Here is a 25,965-nt window from a genome sequence, read left to right on the forward strand (position 1 = left end):
GTGTGAAACACCAGTAATGTCACTGCTGCACAAGAGCACACACCTGGCAGTAGCCAAAAGCGTCTAAGGTGTGCTGAGACCAGCCCTCAGGAAATAATTGGAGTGGGATACCCTGGGCTGCATCCCTCACTGGTAATGAGAGGAGTGCTGGCATGGGGAGTGGGACTTGATAGAAGACCGGTAATTAATTATTTTAACTCCAGCAGTTAAAGAAGAAATAGCACAGAAAGCTGCTCTGTGTTACACTGCGTTTCCTTATGAAATGCATCTGGGTTTTCCCTGGTCGTTGGGGTGGAAAAAATAGAGGATCATAAAATAAACTTTGCTGTTTTATGGTAACAATATGATTTTCAGCTTTACTGGAAACGAGCATTTCCCATTTTTTAGCACTACTGTAGATGCTATCATCTTTCTGCTACACTCACACAGAGTTACAAGCCCCCCAAGGTCAGCTGTTAGCAGCTAGAAATGACAGAGAATCCTGGGGAAATGGGAGCCTGCAGGCAGAGCACCCAGAGCAACTGCAGGGTCAGGGCCTCGGCCTTGCTTCAATTATGGATTAATGCAATTTACTGAGACAGAAAAGTTTCTAGTGGGTTTTGTGTCTGGCTTCTGTGAAAACAGAGAATTTCCATGCAGCTGGAGCCTATGGGCTCAGGGAGGGTGGGAATTTTCACCCAGGCAAAGATCAACCTTGTGGCATTTTCAGATGGGGGGGGAAAAAAAAAAAAAAGGCCAGAAATCTTTGTAAAGGGAATGGTTTTCAGTTGACCTGGGGGGGGTGGAGGGGGGACGACACGGGAGAAAAAAGAAAAAAGAAAAAAAAAAAAAAGCAGCTATATCTGTTGCTTTTTTTCTAAAAGAAACCTCACAACTGTTTAGTTCCCTAGTTCCCTACTGCTTTCCACTAGTCACAGCTTCCATGCAAGGCACTCAGCATCACAGCACCCGTCCTTTGGTGCACCACACAGCGCTGGCTCCCTTCCAGCTCTTGGGATTGTTTTTAGTTAAAATAATAATGATAAAATGATCCTCGTGAGTGTGAAGACACTTTGCATAGAGAATGGCACCAGGTGATGTAGCCAGACATGTGCAGCAGTGCTTAGTGGAGAGATTAGCTAAGGAATTGAGCCCTGCTCTGCCCAAAGGAGAAACAACGATGTGTTTCCTTTCACCAAGTGGTGAAAGATACCTCAAATGAAGTAGGGAAAGTAATGCTTTTATCACCAAAGCACGTGGAACAAAGTGCTTCCTTCCTCCTGTTTATTTCTGAATCATATTCGCACAAGCAGTTGCATCTCTTTCCTGCACTTCTGTCCATGTGAGAGAAATTTGGGGAGAAATTACCTCAATAATGTCTTTCTAATCTTCCTTGTTTACAGCACAGTTTTTGTTCAAAGTCATTATGACAGGCGGTAGAAGATTCTGAGTATGATGCAGTTATTGAATTTTAAATGAAAACTAAATTGGCTGTGGTAAAGGGGAAAAATATTTCATAACATAGTAATTTTTCCTCAGGGTACAGTTGCTACATTTTATTAGAAATAAGCAATTTTCACTATGTCTCTGAAATGTATAGAGCAGATAAATGTGAGATATTAATCTAAGGAAAAAAAGCTTTTACAAGTATTTAACACCAAATGGTGGTTTAAAATTTGCATGTTTTCTACCTTTTTCTGGTGTGCTGGAGAAGCTTTTCACTCATTTTACTGAAGTAAAACATATCTTAGCTTTCTGTTTTGGTCAAAACTCTCCCATGGGGTCAGTTAGACAGCATTTAATGGAGCCATTTGGAGGTTTTTCTGCTTGATCTGTGCATTTGGGAAGAGAGGAGCATAATCTCTATGAGAAAGGTATTCCAGGGCCCACATGGCTGCCGAATGGGCAGCGCCTGGCTCCTGCAGCGGTCCCTGCACACTATTCTCTCCTCGTGGCTCCTCTAGCAAGGGAAGGGGAGGACAAGATCACAGAATCACAGAATTTCTAGGTTGGAAGAGACCTCAAGATCATCGAGTCCAACCTCTGACCTAACACTAACAGTCCCCACTAAACCATATCCCTAAGCTCTACATCTAAATGTCTTTTAAAGACTTCCAGGGATGGTGACTCCACCACTTCCCTGGGCAGCCTGTTCCAATGCCTAACAACCCTTTCAGTAAAGAAGTTCTTCCTAACATCTAACCAGATGATATAACTACTGGATATAACTAAGATATAACTGATATAACTAAGATATACTACTGGATATAACTATAAGATATAACTACTGGAGTTAAATAATGATATCTCCACCCCAGCATCACAGGAACTTCACAGGTATTCACTTCAGTGGATGACTCCATTTGCTGGTGGGTCTCTGCAGGGAGCAGGCCTCCGGCCCAGCACAGCATAGGCCTACCCAGGCCTAGCCATGGGCACCCTGCTGTTCAGCCAGCCCCTCTGAAGGGACCAGCACTGCTGTGAGACTTTCTGTCACAACCCTCATCTGCCAAAACAGCAGTGGGAGCACAGACACTATAAGCACTGGTGGTCCTGAGCAGCCCCGCCGCCAGGCCACAGTTGTGCATGCCCCTGTGGATGGCCTCGAGGCTTCAGGGATGTTCGCTCATTAGCCTTCCCTAATTGTGTCCCTGATTTGTTTCACGGCTGCAGATCACATTGCAAATCTAAATAAATACACCAAGTGTGCAAAGTAGGGGAAACATGGCAAGCAGGCATGAAACAGTTCGATTTGAGCAGAGCCTGTAGGCTTGCAATGGGTTGCGATTATGGAGAAATTATGGGTTGCTTGGACTCAGATCACTCAATACTTTGGAGAGTAAAATCTGCGTAGGCATTGAGTGTAAAATGAATGTTAGAGATGCTTTCAGAAGAGTATGGATATGGGATTTAGTTAGATCCTCACAGACTGGTGCCATTTTCAAAACCCAATCTGTGGTTGGATTTTTCACGTTTTTGCCAGGATGCAAAAAATAGAATTTCAGGGGAGGTTTGCAAGCCAGCTCCCAGCAAACCTCACACTAAGTAAGCTAATTCAATTTATCAGTACTTATCAAATGCTGGGATGAGAAACCATTTAGAACTGAATATGTTAATGTAAGTCTCTCTCCAGATTAATCACAAGCAGTTATATTTTTATGATTTAGCAGTATTGTTTATGAGTAACATTTACAGAAGATTGCTAGTAGATTTTCAATAAAAGCTTTTCATCTAAAACTCAGATTATAACAATTTTAGAGCTAATTGGACAACCGTTAAATTTGAAAGCTGATAAATATAGGGAGTTTTTCAGAACTCTATATTGCATGCTGGCATAATGGCAGGTTAGACTTCCAGATGCATCGCTATACGATGAATGTATAGCTTGCTAAAAATAATGTTGTTGTTCATTGCTTGAAATATGGCACAGCCTGCAAGCAAATGAAAGGAGTCATCGTCATCCCCTCTCCCCCCTATTCAAATTAAATCAGTCATAAAAGCATTTTATAATGAAAAAGTCTGTTCATTTTAGAACAAATAGCAAAATCCCTTGTAGTGCATTTTTCCCTCTTCTCTTTGTTCACTCTGTAAACATGCCAGTACCTTTGCATCAGTTGCTTGGCTTCTCACATAGTCTGTGTGTGCTTCACAAGCTGAAATGGGACAGAGATGGTGTGTGTTAAGAAAAAGTAAGAAAACACGACTGTGAAATCTTGGAGGAAAATTTACAGTTCACATGTAGTTTCTGAAAATAACATTTTTTTTCTCCTTTTATGCTGCCGTGTGATACATTGGTACTGGTGTCCCCTGAAGGCTCCAGGCCATTAGCCATAAGTGATCAGATTAGCTCAGCTAAATGAGTGTCTAGGGGGCAGCAAGGCCAAAGTAATCCTCAGGTGGATTTACCCAACAACACGTACAGAGTAAGTACTAGAAAGAACGAATCAGACCCCTAAAGGTATTTAACACCTGCAGTCGAGCTGCCTTTTTGCAGCCATGGATTCATGAGATGTAAAAAGTCCTGGTCTGGAAGTCATTTGGCTCCTTCCATCACAGTGATGAAAAATCTCTGGCTTAGGAAAAAACTATATCCTCTCAGTCTCCCAGACTGGGATCTTACGGTCTTTAAATTTTGCTGTCAGATTTGCCATTAAAGCTCTTGAATGCAAATACTGTTTCCCTTACCTTCACACAAAAATAAACACTTCAGATGTTTTCTATATGTGTATGGGTGCCTCATTGCTCAGACAGTTCTGTGTCAGACCATCCTCCATTTCATGATACTTTAATTAATTGTTTCCTGGTTCTCAACATTGTATTGGCAGCCACACATTCAATCTTAGTCTTATATTTTGCACAAACCTTGCTGTAAATAGTCTTTCACTGTCTACACAAGAAATGTAAATGTTGTCCTAATTTCCAGCATCATTTAAATGCCCACATAACAGTTATCCTTGTGAAAGCAAATTGAGCCTGTCACGTCATCTTCTATGGAAGTCTAATTCTTGGTAACAAAAGATATTGCAGCTGACAGATGGAGCCGCACACTACATAATTAAGTCTCCAGTGTGTGTCAACTGTAGCCTTTCAGACACAATTAGAGTCTGACCAGTTCAGCAATTTAGGTACTTAAAAAAAAAAAAAAAAAATCCCTGAGGTGAATGCAGAGGTTTCGGTGAAAAATGAACTCCAAAATGCACTAAGCAGAACCAAATAGGATTGTGTTCATCACCAGACTTTCCAGTGATAAGATTTGATACAACTCTTTAAATCCTCACTTTACCTCCTTTTCCTTCGCATTTATTATGTCCTGAGTGTAGCTAAGCATAAACTCGTCTCAGCAGGGAGGCTCATGGAGTCAGTGGATGGAAAATACATTTTCTTTAGAAAACTAGCTTTGGGAACCCCCAGCTGTGCAGGAGATACAATTGTGTTAGGTTTGTAATGGTAAATTGTAAAACTTAGGAAAAACTACAAAACAACAGAAAACTTTACAGAAAGAAAAAAAAAAAAAAAAAAGCACTTAGTGGTGTGTGATGCATTCAGAAATAAAGACAAGCCTGGTACCTTGTGATGCAGATCTCAGTATCTGCCATGCTCGGGGATTTCTGTGTTTAAGATTTTTCTTCCTGGAGTCAAAAAGATAAAAACAGAAGAGGATTTTAGGTAATCTGTTCCACTGCTCTGCTGAGAAATGGGAACACATCTCATAGAATCTCCTCTGACTCCTTGTGAGCTCTTCTGGTCTGTAGGAATACCTGAGCAATACCAGGTCTCGTTTTTTTTTCCTCTTACACCTGTGTTTTTAGTCTTCAAAGTTGATTCCAGTATTTCTAACGTATGCTCTTCGATTCATGTTTTCTTCCTTCCTTGGGATACACGTAACAGCTGCCTGAAAGTCATTATGATGATGTACCAACAGCAAAAGCAGCTCTTAAGAGTACAACTGTTTGTTCCTGCTCCTCCTTGCTCTTTAGGTTTGCTTTCTTTTGCTGAAGAGAAATTCCATGCTACATTTATCACCCTGGCTACTAGGATAATTTGTAAGTTTTAAAGGCCACTCAACACAAAACTACTTTCCCTTAATGCCTGCCTACAAGAAGCACACAGTGGCACAGCCACCCGTGCTGAGCATTTCTTTGGCCGTTTGTATTCCCAGCTGGCCCTGGCAAGGCAGTGGGAAGCAGGGGACCCCAGGATGGCTGTGCACAGGGCAGCGCTCCCTGCACCCAGAGCTGCATCTCCCAAAGGGGAGACAAAGGGGCGAGCGACATATAGGTGTGAAATTTGAATTTTCAGCAGAATTCACTGCTGTTCCCGAAGGCAAAAAAATGAGTGAGGGCATGCTTGTGGGAGGGACATAAACCTCTGTCCCCAGCTCAATCCCTCCTTCATGCTGATGCTAAAAATGGCTTTGTTCTGTCAGCTGGTTTGTGTTCCTAATGATACCGCAGCTGTTTAATCCCACAGCAGCTCATGGCTGGGAGGTTTGTCTGCTGGTGGTTCATATGAAGTCACCACCCTTTTTCGTGCTGTCTTCCCAGTGAGATGCACACCAGGCCACTGTGAGCATTTTTATCCACACCACTGGTGGCCATCCTATGGCAGCATGCAGGCCTCTCAGGAAGCCATTCACACAACAGCTTTCCTGGTTGTGAGGAAGGCAAAACTACATCCATCAACTGCCTCGTGCCTGGTCCTAAGGGGAGCCTATGGAATGACTACTTTGGGCTGGGGAGTTACTGCCAGCTGTTTAAATTAGGATAGGAGGGGGATTTTTCCACTTTTCTTGAGACAAATCTCCAGAAGGCATGTAAACTTCTGCAGCAGATCTGCATTGAGAAGGAAGGAAGTCAGGTTCCAGAACTTGGGGTTGCTTATATTGGATAGATTTGATTTTGAGAAATAACTTTGCCCTGAAAAGAAAAGAATGAATCTGTCTAATTCTGGGAACTGCACTTGATGGTAAACATGCCCTCTGACCTGTGTCTTTCATGCTGCCCACTCCAGTCTGGCACAGATTTACAAAACTGGTTTGAAAACTCAGCTTTCTCATCCCATTTCCAAGCATAACCAAGTTACAACACTTTCCTCAGGCAAAATGCATTATGGAGAATGCGATTACAGAATAAACCACATGTCAGGTCAGGCAGGAGGAATTTTTCCTTGCAGTCTTCTAAAGAATAGGAAAAGTTGGCAAAAGAATCTTGATTTCTCCTCCTTTTTGAGCAATGGAAGCCAGGAGGGGCAGATTCAGGTCTCACACCCTGGTGCAAGGCAGGAGAAACCCCCCAGATGGGACCTCACCAGCTAAAAGCAGTAATAGTCATGATACATCAGGTGCCAGACCTGTAGAGAGCAAATGCTTTTATCTCATGCACCAAATTTACAGTAATTAACAACTGTAAATGCAGTCACAATACGTTATGGGCTCTCCTTCCTACGGCTGTGGAGAATGGAAGTTAATGGAAACACACTTGATGATACTTGCTGGCTGAAGGGCTTACATTAGCTGGTCTAGTACCTCCAAATGCGCACTTAGGTAATAATGCCACAGATGAATCAGGGGAGGAATGAGATTTTTTTTTTGAGAAATAATAAACATGTTTCTCTCTCACTAGGCTCAGATGGGATATTACCGCTGTTCATATAGCCAAGTGTTTTGTCGGGGAGATGAAGTACTGCGTATAAACTTGTTCATTACCAGCAACCTGACAAACGCTGAGCTAATATCATGTCAACAATCAGCTGGGGATAATGCATTTCCTCTCCTTCTAATAGATTTTCTTCTTACGTATAATCATAAGCAATACTAAAAATTACAATAGAAAAAAAAAAGGCAGTGGAAGAGTGTTCTCTGATATGCAGTTCTTTTGATTTGAAATATCAGGGACAGTGAGGATGGATATAATTTGTTTGGGGATTATCTGCACACAGAAAGAAACTCGATAATCACTCGAGTGAGTAGCTGCGGCTTTTGTTTGCTGCACTTTTTCCTGGTGCTCTTGACTCCACTCAGTGAAATTACTCTTTCCAAGGGTGGGGAAAGGAAGGAGAGCTAAAGTGTCTCTGCTCCCCTGTGGCAGAAGTGTTAGTAGCCACTTAGCAGGGCCTGCAGGCTCAAGGAAGTGTGTTAGCCAGATCTACAACATTCATTGACCAGTTAGTGGTTTCTTTCCTAGGGGAGCACAAACATCGTGACACGACCCGGAAGGTTTAATCTCCAGACTAACTAGTCCTTAGAAAAGGCTTAGTGCATCTGCAGCGCAACGTAGCACTCAATGGCACATATGTAATTATGTTTTATAAAGATTTTATAAGAATGGTCTGAATAATATTAATGACGTGTGAACATAGGTGGCAAGACTAGATTTATGTTTCAGGCAATTACATTTTACAAGCTGAAGTAGAGAACAGAGGTAATTAACAAGAATAATGAAAGCACTACCTTGCCATAAATCACTGTTAAAAAGAGTAAATAATAGAAGACAAAGGGATTGTGAGTCAAGTTCAGCCATTATTCATCAATTTTAGAGCAGGAGGGTGGGTTTAATTAGTGAAATGGCATAGCACTTGTTTGGTGCTTTTCAAATAATCCTGATGCTCTCCTATCAGGGGGAACAAACATCTGATTGAATGCAAATGACAGTGATTGCCTTCTCCACATTTCTAATCAGTGCAGGAAATTTCATTTCACCCTTCTTTTAATGAAGCAAATGGAGCTATTAGTCGGCATGCTGGACGGGGGAATTTTGCAGACCTGATTGCAGATGAGGGTACCAGTCTCCCTAATCTGTGAAGCAAAAATCACCCGCTTCTCCAGCAGTTTCAGTTTTCTATGAATTGTTTAGTTCCAGTTTTTAATCTGTAGTGCTTTGTGGATCAGAAAGCAAATCAGCCTCCACTGGGAAGGCCCTTATCTATTAATTACTTTTTCCTTTCCTTATCCTAGGAGAAGATATTTCTCACACTGAGCTACAGGAAGTTGATGCTGAAATGCAAGAACAGCAGATGTTACTGGGTGCAGTCATAAAATGGAGGCAAACGGGCTCTTTGTGACCAGCTCAGGCCACAGCACCAGCACATTCCAGGTGATTTCTTTACGTGTCTTGAGTAAGCAGCTTATTTTCAGCTGAGTTTACTCTTACTCCCCATTCTGTTAAATCTTGTGAGAGGAGTAGCTTTATCTCTGCCCCAGGACTGACTTTTGCAGAAGAAGAACATTTGGTCTTCACAAAGCATGAGATCACAGCAGATGGCATGTGCTTAAGATACACCTCTGGTCTGCTCTGCCAGGGCTTGAATTCACCATGGCCCTTTTTTCTCTGTGTAAATTACCTAGTTCAGTCCTGACAGCAGTGAGTTGCCCAGCATCCTCCAAGGCTGTCAAAACCTAAGACTGTCTCTCAGAGTGATAACCTGTTAGTTCGTCTTCTTTCTGTAAGCAGGGGATTCATCCTCAGCGAGGGAGATTTAACATTCTTCCTCTGCCTGTATCTTGCAACTTGAACTTACACACAATGTGCTTTGGGCAGGTCAGAATTAACTCACTATTAGAAGCCTCTTTTATACAAAAACCTTGCAGTTCTTCCTCTGCTGTGGGCTGTTGGCCATGAGTACCTGGACACCATGCTGGTATAACTGCAAACTGGTATAACATTGCCAAAAGGCAATGACATGCTGCCATTCTGATAAGGAAAAGTTATGCCAAGTTATTTCTTCATTCACAGAACACAAATCCAATTTTTGCAAGCTGTTTGCCAGATTCTGATATAAATCAATTTAACCTCTTTACTTATCCCCAGTCAAGGGCCATTTTGTTTGCACTTGGTATTTGTCTAGTCTACTCTAGTCTAATCTGAGGTGGGGGGGGGTTCTGTGCACTGCTGAAGAATTGCTACAAGGCATCATGAGAGAACACTGTGTTATTGCTGGGTAAAAAATCTGAAACATATGTAGTCTGTTTTGTAGAGCATTAGGGCATCCTTTGACTGAAAAGTACCATAATGAGGAATGGACTATTAACTGTTATTCATGATTACATATGCAAAGCTTGTGAGCCAAGTTTAATTAAATTCAATAAAGACATATGCAATAAAAATGAACAATTAACAGCAGTGAAGAGTTCTGATCTGAATCTGTGAATACTTTCTTCATCCCTATTTGTACAGTGAGAAATAAAAAGAGTGTGTAATCTCAACTCTGACATGTATAGAAAGAGAAAGCTCCATATTGCGCTATTGCAGGTGGGTAAATTCTGTTTACTGGTGTTTGTCCTTGATTATACACTGCTTTCTCCCCTGTCTATAGACCTCAGCATAAATGTCTAGCGTACCGATTCACCTTCAGATACTGACAAAATGCTGTGTGTCACATGGAGAACACACCTACTAAATATAAAAGGTTGCAGTGCAAGTATAATGAACACTTACAGGAAATTTGATAATCTGTACAACCAGTCACTAGCAGCTACCCAGGGTTCCAGCACGCCCCACACTGCAGGTCATGGGGTGAGTGCTAAATAATGCTGGAGGGATGCAGTGCTGGGATCAGAGTAACACTGTAGATCCATTGTGAAAAGACTTGGTGTCAACAAGAACAGCCATGGCGTAGCCCTTCATTTTGGAGTTATCAAGAAATCAGACTTTCCAAACCTTTTTGAATCTAACTTCACCAGAAGCTTAGCATTAAAAAAAAAAAAAAAAAAAAAAAAAAAAAAAACACTTGTGGCAAATATGTTTCTTTAAAAACCCTAGAGTAGAGGAAGAGAGAAAAAATGGCAGTTTTATGTAAAACATAAAATCTGTTTTCCGCTCAGCTTTACAGACAACACTGCCCATTTATATATAGCTTAGGGTGGTGGTTTCATATGAGAAATACTCTTGCAATAGTGATGTTGCATTCTTGTCTTTAACAATCTGCAGGTCTGGATGCAGGTGCATTGAATACTTTGAATTTCTGACTTAATAGATAAATGCATAATAAGAGTTTTCCTCGAAATTCATGGATTTTTCAGTTTGTTGGGGGGTTATTTTTGTTCCTTGCATTTACCTCTGTGTTTTTGTCTGTATCTAGGCTTGGTGAGTCAAGCAGAGCTACCTTTTAAAGATGCCATTGAAAATCAGGGGAGGGGAAAGAATCTTCAAAGGCTAGTTGTGGGCGTGTGGAGGGAGGGGAGATTTCTAACAGGATTTAATGGAGCTGGGTTATTTAAGACTTGCACAAAGATCCTTTGTATTGACAATTCACTGTATGAGACATAAACTCTTCACTCTGTGCATATAAAAGATGAAAGGACCAATTACTTATTGAAGCATTAAACACCCAGGGGACAAAGACTCCTGTCTGGCAATAGTAAACATATTGACTGAAACCTATTTGAATTTCAAATTGCCAAATGTCCCAATTTTTGAAAAGCTTCCTATGATAACCAAGGTCTGGAAAGTCAATTGAAACTTAATTCTCCTGGATATCTCATGGGGAAAAAGTACATGAATCCGGACAGATTCAATTATTTAATTTTAATGAAAAAATAGATAGCTGCTTTATAATTTCCTTACAGAGCAGTAGATGGGAATTTGGCTCCTTTTTCTAAGATGTTTTCCTAGGATAAATAACAATTGAGGTCTGCCAAACACAGATTGCCAAGAGGTTTAAGTCCAAGGATCTTCTGCTTCCTCTTGTCCCTAGACCTTCCTTTTCACTCCGTCTGGGACTAGATCTTTTTGATATGCCAGGCTAATATTTTTGCTCTGTCCACAGGTGGTGCAGATGCTATTTATAAAGCATTGTGCAGGGGATCTGTTACGGGGTGCTTTACAGCCACACTTTGCAGAAGGACACGTCTGCTCTCTCATCCATTGAGAAAGACTCTCCCAGAGCAAAACAGCCACGGGTCAGTGCTGCTGCTCTCAGGGGCATGCGGTAAGATGTCCTGTGACTGCAGCAAGGAACAAGTAAGTTGTAAAGAGCAATTCTGAGAAAAAGCCTCTCTGATCTGCCCAATGTCCTGCTTCTCTCTTTGGGATGGAATGACAAGTTTCTGTTTGGATTTTCCCTAGTTCCTTATGTTCTCTCTTCAAGATTTAGAAACAGGGCTGTAAGGAAAATTCTGTTAATTTCACATTTTCTTAAAAAAAAAGCAGCTCAGACTAGTGACTTAGTCCGTACAACGCCTTTGAAGTAGGCACAACCATATGGCTCTGAACATCTCCTTGGGGTGCTTGAAATGCTTCCACTTTCAGCAGAGAAGGAGTCACCATCCCTGGAAGTCTTTAAAAGACGTTTAGATGTAGAGCTTAGGGATATGGTTTAGTGGGGACTGTTAGCGTTAGGTCAGAGGTTGGACTTGATGATCTTGAGGTCTCTTCCAACCTAGAAATTCTGTGATTCTGTGATTCATTATTATGCTCTGGAAGAGATGCGAGCCCTATGTAACTTGCCTCTCACCAACTTGCAATACTCTCACTATGTTTGTTACTAGAAGAGTTCATTGTGATTAATGCCACTGATAATGGAACATACCAACAGAATCAGTGATTTCCTCCACATTGTTCAGCATTGCCTGTAACTTTGACTCCATGGGAAATGGTGAATACAATTAGTACAGTATAATCATGGGTATTTAGTGTTCAATTCATTTGCCTTTTGTTTTTACTGTAATGTCACATACAGAACAAAGATACACAGCAACAGCAAGGCTGTTACCAAAACCTCAGAGGAGTTTATCCTCCCCTCTGCATGCTCTGCACACATGGAGTGAGCATCCGTAATCATAACAGTTGGCTGCACGTGTATTTTGGGGCAGAAGAGACGGCTATTACTGTACAGCTGTCCTTGACCTTGGCATAATAAAACTTATCAGATACAGTCAACAGGAATGCCACGCAGTGCTTCTGCATGAGTAAAACCAGTATTTGCTGTTGCTTTTGTTTTAATAGGTCCTTGTTAAATAAGAGAGGACAAGCTGCCGCATATCAGATAGGTTCAGCTGAATGTGAAAGAGATTTCATATCTCTGCCTTTGTCTCCGGTGGTTTCTGTTGGGATTCCCATCATGCAGTCATTTTTCTGTATTCTGTCTTCTCTCTGTCTTGGTGTACAGTCAGAAATGAAGGCACACATTCATCACCACAGCAGCTTTAAATATCAAATGCTTGATGAATTTACTCTCAGCTGGCCGGAAGCAATACTGTGATTGCAGCGTTTTATAATCATCAAGACTTGTTTCTCTTGTTTCTCTAAGCTGAATTAATTTGCATGAGCAATGAGTTATTAGCAAAGTTGCCGGTAACTGCCATGTACAAGCAAATAGGAGAAATCGTGCAAGCTGTGCTTTTCTTGGGGAAACACAACTTTGTGAAAAGTTTTAAATGAGTAGATGAAGAATTGTATCTGGGGATAAAGGTTTAAAGCAGGTGCAAGGAATCCAGTCCTGTGTGGTTACAGCTGGGGTCCTGAGGAGTCAGGCTCTATCTCTGGCCATACAGCACATTCCCATGTTTCTACCAGCACTTATCCCCAGCTGTGGTCTTACCTTACAGTAAATCCAGCACTAGGGTTTGAAATGCCTGTCAAAAATGCGAAGAGAATTGTTACCCTTCTATAAACTCAACCCATCACTCAAGCATGCTCAAGAATGTTTGACGAACGAATAGAGTGCCAGAAGATCTGGTATTGTCTGTCCTCCTTCGTGCAGCCAGTGTGAAGCTGATCTGAGTTCTATTTCCTGCACGCTGGCTCTATCAGCAAGAGTAAGTGCCACGCTTACCTGTCTTTAATCCTAGTATTTACAGCTAGGTGTGCTGGGAGATCTGGATGGATGATTGAGCCAGCAGTAGTTCTCATGACCATGATATTTTTAAGATCGTTGAAGGTTTCTCTATCACGGCTGAGGACAGACATTTGTGAAAAGCTTCAGCTTTTTCTTTCTGTGAAGCTGCTGAACTGCTTCTGACAATTACTTTAAGTGGAGGGCAGTGTTTACACTTCCCAGTTTCAATGAGCTTTCCCCAGCTCATTGTGGTATTCATTGCTGTATTAATTGCACATGTACAGAAGCTTGTGGTATTGTGCAAAATCCTAATAACATCTTAATGATTGTGTACTTCCCTCTCCTTCTCCAGTCTGTGCCTTATTGATGTTTTCATTAAACAGTCCAAACAGCGAGGCTGGGTGCACACAGCAAAATGTCTCCACCTCATTGGAGAAAAAGACAAATCCTTAAAGAAATTGGCAGTTGGAGGATGCCAGACACCTCGCTCTGAGGACAAATAAAAGCACTCTGAATAATCGTGTAAGAAGTAATAGGAGGGATGGCAGAGGGAGAGGCTGCGCCTTCCTCCACACAGCTCATGGAAAGGCAGCTAGCAGTAGGACATTAAAAGGTAATTTTTGCATTTTTGAGAAATTTGTCAGAAAGGGGTCCTGATCTTTGAAGGATGCTAAGAGAATTCATATGGCAATGGAGTACACTGCGTTTGGGGAAGAATGCATGTGGAGAACCTATTTTTTGGATGCTTGTCTGTAATTGTAAAGGACTGAAACAGACATGGAAAATAATTTACCAATACCAAAGTAAAGCTTTAGTCCTCTCCTTGCCTTGGGAGGGAGAGAGACACTGGGCAACAAGGGTCACTGCTAGAGGTTCCAGAAAATTCTTCCTTGATTAAGTGTGCTGGGACAAAGGTAACATGGCAAGCCTCTGGGCAGACCTAGGTAAACACCTCTGGGTGCATCCCTGAAATATGACAGGATGACCTGTTAACTTAAAAGCCCACACAGCATTTTTAAAACAATTTACCAGCCCTGCTTTGCCATATCGACTACTGTAAGGATCTTTAATAATTCTGAAGAAGGGAAAAAGCTCTGGGAGAAGGAGAGGCTCTGGTATGAGCAGCTCTTGTGGCAGGATAGCCAGACGTTTAGCACGTGAATCTGAGACTGCTGAGACTTCCTACGGCCAGGAACAGCAGTCCCCGAGCTGTTTTTCTTCTAATGCCTGACACTTGGCTTTCTGGAAAGTACCATTGCTGTTTCCTGAGGTGGAGGGGAAATCACAAGAGGCTGCTCAGACCCTGAGGTACCTGTAGCTGATCTGCAAGGACTTCCAGCCTGTGAACAGCTGCAAGGGGCAGAATTTGGTGCTTCCCCACAAAGAGAGCTGGTAGCTCAAGGCCAGAGCCAGGCAGGCAAGGTAGATAGTGGAAAATGGAGACTTAGACATAGCTGGAGTCAGAAACAGTCGGTCTTGTGTCCATAGCAATGGGGAGGTCTTGTGCTGGTCATAGATTGCCTGGCAATAAAGCAAAACCACTTTATTTCATTGGAGGATCTGGACCAGGAGTTGAATATCACTGAGAAGTGATATCACAGTGAGAAGCAGAGAACTGGCTGCAGCTTCTGAAAGTCCCATGATGTTAAAACTTAAAAATAAAGCTATTTTAGGTCAATTTTAGTGGTTCTAAAATACATTAATTATATTTTATTCTTTTGCTAGGTCTGTGCATTTTGACTTACGTTGCCAAGGGAACTTGGCAGTATTGGTGGGAAGGTATGAAAAATAGTGCTAATGAACCGCAATTTACTTCTCAAGTACTCAGAGTAGAGGGACGGTGTGATGGACGTGCAAGTTTTATTGGAATTCTCTTGGAAAACCTGAATAACTTGCAGTGCCTCCGTACAAAACTTGTGTTATTCTGACAGCTTCATCACGTACCTTCTCTTTCCAGGTATATGTATTTTTATATATATATATATATATATATATATATATATATATACACACACATACATACATATATATATATATACATTTCTGTACACATTATTTTTTTCTTGGTTAATTCTCCCTTACATAAAATGGCATCATTCCTTTGCCTCCCAAACTGTGGACTACACCATCCCAATTTTTATTCCTTCCTGGAACTCTGGGGATGGGATGTGCAGAAGGTGCAATAACTCTTTCTTCTTCATGCTTTTCTTCTCATCTTATGAATTCTGTCAGATATTAGTTCAGATGTGTCTCCTTTATTGAATTCATAAATTACATTCCACCTTTATTTGTCTGTTCATCAGATCACCATCTATTTTGTTATTCCTTTGAGAAGAATCCAGCATGAATCTGAATTTATGAACTATCAGCATCTCCCATGCTCACTGAATATTCTAGGTGCTCACACATTTAACTATTTTCTGCATTTTAATCTTGAGCTAGTGATCAGAATTTGATTCTTTTTTTTTCCTGCAGAATATTCAGAGATGTTTCTTTTGCAGCTAGGCTGATGTCCCCCCGCTAGCTGCACAGGACTCCAGCAAGCCTGATGGATGAGTATGAGTAATAACTTGTCATTTTGTAGAGCTTTTCATCGGAGTCATTTGAAAGCCCCTCACAATGGAATTATCATTATCTCCGTATGCCAGAGGAGAAATCAAGGCACAAAGCTGCTCAGGAGATCAAAAAAGCATCCAGGTCTCACAGAACCTCGCTTCAGTGCTTCGTCAACTGTCTTCACTGGTGCCCTGAACCTGTGTCTTTGCTGTTATTCTTCCTTGCCCTCTTCAGTTGAAGGAGGTACTGGGGAGAGGGCAGTGATGCTGTATGTTCTTCGGTGTCACAAAATGCACAGCAGACATGGCATTAGAAAATAATGGGATTTATTTTTTTAATTCCTAATATGACTTTATGTTAGAAAAAAACTCTGTAAAAATAATTAATTTTCAATTTATACTCAGAATAATAACTGACATGGTAGTAAATTGCGTTCATTCATATCTAATTTGGTGTGGCTAATTTCCTCAACGCCAGTGAGCTGCCTGGGTCCTTCTTATCACCTTTATGTATTAGCTGAATCTTGTTGCACATTTGTTCTGTGCTTATGTAACTATGACTTAATTACATGGCAACTGAATTTATACCCTGGTACGGAAGGATTGCTCCTCAGACAGTTTCCTCAGATAAACAAAAGATAATTACCATGTTCCTGCTTTAATTAATGTAAATTATAGCACTATTTGAATGGTCTTGTGTCCATGCTTGGTGAGGTGCAGATCACTGCTCCAGCCGTGCTGTGCTCCTACCGTGCCCCTTGGAGTCAGTGCTGTCCAGCAGAGATGGGTTTCATCCAGCTGCAAACGTCAGCGATTTTACTCATGAAAATAGTCCCTCGGTAGCGGGGAATGACATGTACATAACATTTAAATACTTGCTTATTGCAGTATGCATTGCCTGTCCCCGTGCCTGAGAGAAGAATGTGCAACATGCTCCTGCACTGCGTGACCTACTTACAGCAAGTGGGAGCCAATTCCCATCAGCTTCTTGCTGTTCTGTCAGTCAATACTTTGTTCTTAACGCTGTTGTTTTCCTCTCCCAGCTGCACAGTTCATGATTGCAGGGAAAAAGGACCTTTCCTCACCTCCTTTCCCCAATGCTTTTCCCCATTAATATGGTCAAGTGGTGCTGATTTCCAAACCACACCTGAGACATGGAAGAAAAGTGTAGGAAAGAGACAGACTTCCAGCCATGCAGCTTTCTCAGCACTCTCTTCTGTGAGATGAACGATGATTTTCACAAGTTTGCAACCTCCTCATGATGCCTAGGAGTGAGCAAGGCAGGAGAGTGCTTTGTTGGAGCATGGTTCGAGGCTCAGCACAGAGCATTAACTGTCCTTCCTCTCCTGCTGCTGCTGGAGGAATGCCTCCAAGAGCTAACATAATTAATTAAAAATGCCATAGCATAGTAAAAACTCCCATTTATCCCACACCGTCACCTGTGCTGTGAAGAAGGAGGCTGGCACCCACCCACTTCTGCATCCAGGTGTCCTCTGGCACAGAGGTAATGGGACGTGAAGGTGCCTCCACTCTCAGGGAACGTGGCAGCGTTCAGCTCCTGGGGAAGCCATGAGGAGCTCGGGAAAAATGGGATTTTGTTGGCTTTGGGCTGAGCTGTACTTTGTTTGTTTGATTTCAGTGAAAGCGTTTATGTTTTTCAGTGTGCAAACTGGGATGCTTCTGCCAGGGTTCAGCCCACAGGAGTGTTGTACAGCCTGTGAGCAAGTAGAGACACTGAAAGCGTCCCCGTGTGGTGCAGCTCCTGAAACTGTGGGGTGAATGCATGCTGACTTGGAGATGCTGGGAGGAAACACAAGCAATACTTCAAGATACTTAAATAATGTTTCATGACTCAAGTGAAATGCTCTTGTTAGGCCCTCTGGAGGAGAATTTGACATTTTCCGTGCCACCTGCAAGATTAAAAGAAAATGCAGTTGGCTTCTGCATTGTCTCCTGAAAGGCAGAGGGGCTGACAGAAATGTAATTAAATTACCTGCAGCATTCATCTGTTGTCATAGCAGCCCTTGCAATGAATATAACAATAATTTCATCTACAGCTTAGCTTAATGCAGCTTCGCCTAGACCAGCCAGCAGGCAATTTTTCTGTCCCATATCTGGCAGAGAAAGAGTTCAAGAGTTCCCATTTCTGCTTCGCCAACTGTGATCTACCACAGGGTAAAATCACCGATTATGTCTTTGCTGCATTCCTCCAGCATCAGATAACACTGGTCATTACCTGTGGGTGTTCTTGTGTGATTCAGAAGATCAGATTAGGTGATTATATTTTCTTTGGGCCTTAAAAATCCCAGAATCTCTGCATCAACATATATGCAAGTCATAAAAGCACAGTGCAGTGTTTTCCATCTCAGCTAAATCCTAAAAGACCTGGCTGTGCTTTAAGTACGTGTATATGCCTTCATTTTGATGGAGCAGTGTTTGGGCTTTAGTTTGAGGAGTACAGTAAGGACACAGCAGTGCTGGCATTGATCAAGGGCACAGCAGAGTGAGTAGAATGTCTCTGCATTTAATTTATTTATTTATTTAAATTTGCCAGGTATATTTCAAACTGAGATGTTCTTGATGGACCCAGGTGTAGAGGCTCCAACCAGCTCATGGCTGTCCTTTGGTAGCTGCAGAGTGAGCTCCCTGGCTCAGTTCGGTATCCTGTAGGTAAATGGTGGTACCCATCGCCGAGCTTGGCAGAGACAGGCCAGCAGGCTCTCTGCAGAAAGGCTAAAGGACTGAGGGATCCTGAACACCTGCATAATATCTAATCCCTAAAGGTGGATCATCTGTTAACTCCAAGAAAAGGTAGTTCTAATTTCCATACCTTGCCCTTCTTCGGGAATGGGGGACTTTGATTTACCACCTCAGGAAATTTCAACAAAATTTACTTCAATTGCTGAGAATCGATTTTTTTTTTCTCAACTTTATGTACTGCTTTCCTCTAAAAATGACTGCTATTTACCACTTTTCTTAATTAAGCAGTCACACAATTCACATATGTAGGAATAATATTTCAAGAGAACAATTAAAAACAACTCAAAAATGGAAGAATATGATAATGGAAACATACAGCATCTGGAAGAAATCTGTGGATCCACCTGGTATACCTGGGAAACATCCCCTTTTTGCTTCTTTCATTTTCATTCCAGTTAAGCAGTTCTAGGGAGCTGAGGTTCCCCCTACAATGGCTTGTTCTTATCTCACAGATTCAGGAATTCACAAGTTGAAGACTGTTTAAATACCATGTTTAAAAGGCTAACTTGTGCATGGCCAAGATAAGCTGATTTGTAAGCTGAGGCTTCCCTGAGCCTGGTGTTCGGAGGATTCTTCCTTCGGGCATGCTCTGCTCAGAGCACTGAAGCTTTCTCTCTCTGGAGCAACTGTTCATAATGACCTCCCCAGGCTAAGCAGTAAAAAAAAAAATGAGTTGTTGCAAATTGCTTATGTGTTGTCATTTTACTTTTCTTCATATAAATAGAGCCAACGATATATCCACATGCACGGTATCTCTCCTATGATGCTCTCGAGTGCTTTCCACAGGTGCATAGTGTTTGTTCCTGTTTTGCAGATGAGCTAAGAGGGATGGCAGTACCAGAAGAGCACAGCTGAGTCTCAAGTAAGGGTAGTGAGAGTCTAAGCATTTAAATGTGCGTTTGTCATGCTGGAGCATTCCAAGCAGTATTTTCTTAGAGTTTGGTAAGTATCAAACACATACCAAAGCCAATTCTTGCATCAGGCTGTATGTATGGACCTGTATATCTGTCCCTTTGACGGACCCGGAGGCAGGTGGAGAACAGCTATATTCACTGAGCAAGAAAGAAACACTCCCTGCCTCTGCAGCCTCTCCACTTCCCAATATATAGACACAAAAAAGCTGAGAGCTTAAATATGTCGGTCATCTCCTGTTAGTCATAGAATGTCACAAGGTGTTAAAGACCCTGATAAGTATCATCTACAGTGGTTTCTTTGGCACTGAAGAAGGGCATCAGGAGATGATTTTTCCTCAAGTTAATAATTTCCCTCAGTGCTGTGTTCCCATGTGTTTTTCCCTCCTTTCTTCCTGTGTTTAAATACAGCACACTGGGTAGCACAAAGCTACCCAGTATGCTAACCTACACTCTCTGCTACCGAGGGATTTGCTTATAAAGCACACAAGAGGGATAATTATGAGCATTCATCTGTCCGTCATACCTAAAATGAATCACTCTCCATAGACAAAATTTACCTTTCTTGGGTTCAAATAGGAGATGGTCATTGGTCAACTCCGGTTCCCACTGGAGCCAAAGACAGTAAGTCCAGAGTTGTAAATGATGAGGTGCATCCAAGTGAACTCAGACCTGCAAGGTTTACAAGGGCTTGCTCACTAAGAAACTGCCTGATGGCCATCTGGCAGTACTTTCATTACACGGCTGCGAAACAGACTCTATTACAAGGCACAAAAAGCTCCTGACTCAACAAAAGTTTTGCTCTGAGTTGCATTACAAATACTGCAGTGTCAGAAACAACAACAAAGTTTTGCGTGACTTAGTCATTATAGCCTGGCTAACCTCCAAGTAACTATTTTTCCTCTGAATTGGATGTTAAATCAAAAAAGTTCCAGTTTCCCCTTCAGAGGACAGTACAGATTTATGTTGATTCCATTTGACTTTCGTAGCCCACCCCGAGAGGCAGCAGCAGCAGGTTTGTCCTGCAGCTCGCAGGGGCTGGCCTCCGTTGCTCCAGGCTCCCTGGCTGCTGGGTTTGTTTCCCATGGGGCTGGCATGGCTGCAGCCTCTGATGCCTTTGAGCATCACTTTCTGCTACCACTGGGGCTGTAGGGAAAAGGAGAGAGCCAGCCTCCCACAGCTCTTTCTGTGGAGGAACTCCTCAGCTGTCTGTTTTATAATCTGTTAGAGTGCGTCGGAAGTGGAGAACGGATTTCAGGATTTAACAAGAGAAGCTTCTGATGAAAAATGAGACCCAAAAAAGGATTGAATGCCACCAGTATTTCTCATCTGACACAAAAATGAGGTCGATTGTGAGGGAGTAAATTAAAGAAAGAGGGAAGTTTAAAGATCCAACAGTAAATATACTGAAGGTCATGGGACATAACAAGTTAATAAACTCAACTGGATAATTTAATTCAACACAAAGCATGTGTCTGTGTGCACTGTATAGTAGGTAAGAATTTGACATGACAAGATGGGAAGGCTTTGTTATCCTCTTGTCTTGCTGGGATTTGCTTCAATTATGCCAAAGAATGTTACTTCATTCTTGCCCTAATAACACTGTAGAGGAAATTAAATTACTCATATATAACAAAAGTGAACTGATTTTGACATCTCTTCTAGGCAAAACTCCCGCTGTGCTAACTCCTAAGCCCATTCTCCCTCACTTAAGGTCTCATGCATATGTATGATTATCATTCATAGTAAATATAAGCACTTTGCAAGAACGCAAATTAACTGCAGAATGTAATGGGGGTTGCCAAGGGTATTTTTTATTGTTGACTGTAACGTGAAGTCTGCAATATGGGTACAATAACGAATGGGTCATGAAACACGTGGAAATAATCCCATCAAAGGATGCTGTGACATCAGAAACTGCAACAGCACAAATGATGTCACTAGAACCCTGAGCTGCTCTGATTGTGTTTTTATTGCATAACATAACAATACTGCATATTGTCACGCTAAGAGGAGCTTTGGTTTGGCTTGAAATTTTTCTTTATATTTTTGTGACTCATCATTTGGTGAAAAGAACAATTAAAGGCAGTAGAGCTAAAAAAGATTATTTTTTTTAAGACTGACAGACCTTACCTTTGTTTTAACTAGATTAATAACGGTGGGTTGTCTCTAATGTGATTGCTCTTTCTTAATATTTGATCGCATTTTCATTGTATTAGCTGGGTTTAGGGAAGTTTTTTATAGTAAATTTAGCTTCCAGAAATAAACCTCGCAGACTTGAAACTAAGGTTGAATCCTTCAAGGCACAGACTATTGCCCAATGATCTTCTCTTCCAGGCTTTCATTAGGAAGGAACTAACGTGTCCCAGACAATGTACTGTTTAAAACAAGAGAGCTTTATTTTTAAAACCTATTACTTTTCCCAGCCTGTTCTCAATGCAGCTCCCAACCTTTGTTCTCTTGATAAAACAGCATTTTATCTGACCTTTTTTTCAGACTGATCTTTATTTGGATCCTTCCCCCAGGCCAGCAGTACCTGCACCTTCTGAGCCTGCATGTGCCAAGCCCTGTGCCAGGCGAGCTTTCTGCTGCAGCCAAGTCCTTCAGGTTGATGAGTAGTACTTTTATTGCCCCCTAAACTGTTGACCTGTACAGCAAGAGCCAGTTTTGAGATGGGTGTTCCTGAACTATTTTCTATATTTCTGTCTGGACCCTCAAGTTATTTCTATGAAGTGGGGATGGTGTTGTTTTTTTTTTTTTGGGGGGGGGGGGGGGGGTTGCTGAGCTTTTTATTTTAAACTCAGTGAAAGAAACCACAAAGGCTGGGAGTAGAGTGAGGGGTGGGCAGGCAGAAGAGGCCAGCAATCACCCAGCTGTAGCAAAGGGGAGTGGGACCACCTCTGCCTGCCTTTGCCTAAGGCTCACAGCACTCAGGCTGCGCTGCTCTCGCAGGGAACAAGAGACAAGTCTTCTTTAGGCCATGATGGATCTCCCGGTGCACAGGGACATGCTGCCATTGTCAGGCGTATCATTGTTATAAAGGAACAGACCCAAGAAAAGAAGGGAGAATATATATTGCAGGCTTGGGAGGAGCAGGGAGGAGGAAGGGAGTTGAACTTTCATTGCAAATGGCAACGTCCACTCTGTCCATGATTGAGTAGAGGAGAAAAAATGGAGACAGATGGTCCTGGGGTTAGCTTTAACCATGTCTTGCTGCAGTTCAGCATCACAGTCTGTTCTGCGCGGTGCGTCGCATGGGTCAGTTCTCTTGGCGCTGAGAAATTGCATGCGTGGGGAGGCACTGAGCTGGCAGAGAGCAAGCATCGAGGCTCTGCAGAGCCTGCAAATGGGTCAGAGCAGCGTGCTCGGAGCATCACGCAACCAGGGGATAAATGGTTCTGACACAGCTTCCGAATAATAATTCTAAATACCAAGCATTTTAAAAGACATTTACAAAATAAATGAAATATAGAAACTAATAGAGAATGAAAATTGTGCTTATTTTACCCATCATCGTTTTTGTTTCTAAAGCAAAATGAGTCTGGCACACAGACAATGGGGAACATAGTGTTTTAATGACACTTACAGCATCCCAGAGGACCATTCAAAGCAACAAAAAAGACCTGATGATGTCCTTAATGACAGCAGATGGTTTCTTCAAGGTGAATAATTTTATTGTTTATTGCCTGCTCTGTATAATGCAAGGAATGACATTTAAGAAACTGCTCAAAGATGTTGTTTCAATGTACAAAGAAAACATTTAGGAGCCAAATTAGCTATACCAGTGACTGTGTCATCACCAGAGCTTTGGGCACATAACAGACTGGGGCTGCGACAGGCCATGGATGTTCAGAAAACATAAAGTCGGAGTCAGGTTTCTAGAAGTGCATGTTCCTTACACAGTCTTTGCAATCAACATGCTTAAAATCTGGGAAGAGGGAAGGAAAAAAAGCAACCTCCTCCTAGCTGAATTTTGTAGTTAAGCAGCAGCAGAACATGGCTGGTTTCAGCAGCTTGATCAGTCACTTCGGTATCACTCACAGTGCTGCTGCGGTGGTATTTTAAACTTGATTGCACACAGCTTAGCCAAAGAAGTGCATTATAAGGCTAAAAGCACGTTAAATACCAAACATAAAGTCTCTTGCAATGAGGTAGTGATCTTACTGTATTTCATGTTTCAGTGGGTTTTGTGACAACACCTTTGTGAATGGAGAGTCTGGTGGGGAACTGACTGGTGTACGCTACAATGGCCTCTGCTGAAAGGGGGCCACTGACATGCGGCTGGAGAATCCTTCAGCTGCGCTGAGCTGGAAATGGACCTGGAGATTCAGATACTGGTAACAAAAGTCAAGGGTTCAGAGAAAATATCTCAGCAATGGAATGCTTTCACCTAGCACATGGAAATACAGCCTTTGAGGAAAAAAAAAAATAAATGTGTTGACATAAAACCAGGTTATTTTATGAAGCTTGTGTTATGTATGTTTTTCTTTTTTGTTTTTCTTTTTTTTTCTTTTTTCTTTTTTTTGGTGGAGGATGAAATACCATTCAAAAGCTTTCCTTTTACTGTATATTTTTGATCAAAGTTTCCAGATCTGACCAAAAAATATCATACGAAGCAATAGCATCTAAAAAAATGCCCTTGAAACTTTTGTAATCTTGTGTTCAACCTTTCATCTGGACTGAGTGTTTTAATGCCTTCATATCTGGCCAAACCTTTCACTTCGTTTTCAGGTTTGTTTTTATTTGTTTATTTATTTATTTATTTATTTATTGTTTGGTTGTGTTTTTTTGTTTTGTTTTGTTTTGTTTTGTTTTTTGGGGGGGGGTTGTTTTTTATTTCGCCTCTTTATATTCATGTTCTCCCTTCAGTTCTGTCCCAGCAAATATCTGTCATTTCTCCAGAGAAGTGTTAACTCTGAACGAAAATTTAAGTGTGGCTTTTCCCACAGGTAAAATACTTACTGCTCACTAATGCAAACTGGAGATCATGCTTCCCCTGTGCCCTGTGCAAAGCTGTTTGCTGCCCATGGCTTTGACCATTTTGCTCTGATTTTGTAGTGGAATTTGAAAAAAAGAAAAAAGAAAAAAAAATCTGAAGGTAGAAGAAAGAAAATAACTGTTTATAACTTTTTGGTTTGGGTTTGTGATGTGTGTTGCTGTTTGTTTTTTTTGTTTGTTTGTTTGTTTTTTTTGCTTTTTTTTTTTTCTTCTTCAAGGTTGCTCCTGGTGAAAAGGTCACAGCAGAAATACAGGAGAAAAGTGTCCAGAGATCACAAGCACAAGCTGCTTTCAAAGCAACTTTTCCAGGCAAAAAGATTAAACATAATTGAAGCAAACTTCAACTTCTTTTCTTTTGCCTGAAAGTCCATGTACAATTTCAGGTGGTCTAGCCAGCAGCTGCTCGGCCTTGAGAAGGACGGCAGGAGACACAAGCCTTTAAAGCAGGCCATGCCTTTGCCCAGCAGTTTTCTGCGGCTGCCAGTGCTCCTTATGGCCTCAGGCTCCTCGCCATGTGGTTGTAGCAATGCAGCTTCAAGGGTTGTTGAAGCCCAGCCTTGCTCCCAGGCTCTCTTGGCCTGGTATTTCTTAATCCCATTTTAATAAAGTCCCCAGGAAGCCCATCCATCAGCCATGTTTAACACCACAGCCCCTAGCAGGATCATGCTCCCACAAAGTATTCCCTTGTGAAGGTCCTTTCAAGCTGTCTCCCGCTTGTCTCATTGCTGTTCTGCTGTTCAGAGAGAAGTTCCTCAGCTCTTCCACATCACAAGGAGGCAGGAGGACTTGTATTCCCCTACTTCCTTGCCTCGGGGCCTAATCACAGCCCCCAGCCCGCAGTGCTGGGTTTCAGATTCACCACCATGATGTGAAACGCAGTGCGGCCAGCTCCTAACAGGCAGCTTTTGCAGCCCCTCCTGTTGTGTGTGATACAGATCTCTTCTCTTTCCTTGCATAGTGCACAAGCATGGCTATCAGAGGCCACCAAAATAATGTAGACCTGCTTATTTTTTCTGTACCTCAATGTAAAACAAGATGGGGCCTGTCTAGGAGCAGAAAGCCTAGGCCAAACTGATCGACATGTCCTGAGAGAAACCTGTGGTGTGTTTTGTTGAAAAGAACCAGCAGGAAGGCAGAGAAAACATGGGTTTGGGGGTTACTGCTGGGTCTCTTTTGCTAGTTATGCAGACAGCCGGGGGGGGGGGGGGGGAGAAGGGAAGGGAAGGGGGTTGGATTGTAGCATGGCATGAATAAAGAAGCCAGGCCTATGTGGCTCGCTAGTGAAAATAAATTTGGAATTGTGTTAAATCCAATCAGCAGATATATGAAACCTGGAATAGAATCATCTCACTGTAAGAGTTATGTGCAAATGAAATGATGGCAGAGAGAGGGTACTTCAAATACAACATCAGGAGACATGGTTTTAACGTCCCCCTTCCCACAGCACGGCCCGGGCCTGCAGAGCTGTTGCACTCCTGCCAGGGTGGGCT

General features: G+C 42.1%; 1 long non-coding RNA gene across 7 annotated transcripts in view; it reads left to right on the forward strand.

The window, feature by feature from the left end:
* Positions 1-22,207, forward strand: part of LOC137841129 (uncharacterized) — a 357,202-nt gene extending 334,995 nt beyond the window's left edge. For 3 of the 7 annotated variants that reach the window (XR_011088456.1, XR_011088459.1, XR_011088458.1), the window contains exons 2-6: positions 8,432-8,570; positions 9,651-9,725; positions 11,242-13,864; positions 14,977-15,208; positions 15,753-22,207. This is a non-coding gene — a long non-coding RNA (uncharacterized lncRNA). The remainder of the gene's footprint in view (positions 1-8,431; positions 8,571-9,650; positions 9,726-11,241; positions 13,865-14,976; positions 15,209-15,752) is intronic. The other 4 variants (XR_011088457.1, XR_011088460.1, XR_011088461.1 and 1 more) reach the window with 4 other exon arrangements.
* Positions 22,208-25,965: the final 3,758 nt, after the last annotated feature.

The sequence above is a fragment of the Anas acuta genome, chromosome 17 (assembly GCF_963932015.1).
Source record: "Anas acuta chromosome 17, bAnaAcu1.1, whole genome shotgun sequence".
NCBI lineage: Eukaryota > Metazoa > Chordata > Aves > Anseriformes > Anatidae > Anas > Anas acuta.